At 33.5% G+C, this 591-nt stretch overlaps 1 protein-coding gene across 2 annotated transcripts in view; it reads left to right on the forward strand.

The window, feature by feature from the left end:
• Positions 1-591, forward strand: part of LOC119593117 (regulator of G-protein signaling 10-like) — a 10,150-nt gene that overhangs the window by 426 nt on the left and 9,133 nt on the right. The gene's annotated exons all lie outside the window — the stretch shown is intronic.

The raw sequence follows: 591 nt of genomic DNA on the forward strand, positions 1-591 counted from the left end.
TTGTGTTTTTATTGTTCAAAGGGGAAATATTTTGTAATATTAGGGACTGACTAAAAATTCTGTTTTATGATTTTGCAGATTACCAAAACTGTGTTAGGTGAAAGAAATATAGTACTTGTATATATTTTTAAGTTAATGAAATGTTTGTTGCCTCTCTACTCTAGTCTTATTTATCTGGGTGTGGCATCCATCATAAGTTAGAACAGAATTCAGAATATATGCTTATACTCATATAGAAACATACAAGGGTATTAGAGCAGTTTAAATGAGGATGTATGGCAGGGACATTTACATTTATGATTTTGTGACTCCTATACAGGCCAATTCTGCCTCCGTACTCACTGGTGCTTAGGCAGAGGCTAACAAATCTCTCTCCTGTTTATTCTGATTGAGCTTGTAAGCTTCCTTGCCAGAATATATTTGGTGGAGGTTTGTTGGCCATTGCCTAAGTATATAGGCCTAGTCTGGAGTCAAGGATAAATTTTTATTGCAAAATAAGTAACAGAGATATGTAACGTTAAATACATGGGTATGAGAAAGAGAGTCTGCAGCTGTAGCAAGTTTATTTAAAATTAAGTAAATTATATAGTA

The sequence above is a fragment of the Penaeus monodon genome, chromosome 31, assembly GCF_015228065.2.
Source record: "Penaeus monodon isolate SGIC_2016 chromosome 31, NSTDA_Pmon_1, whole genome shotgun sequence".
In the NCBI taxonomy this organism is placed as follows: Eukaryota; Metazoa; Arthropoda; class Malacostraca; order Decapoda; family Penaeidae; genus Penaeus; species Penaeus monodon.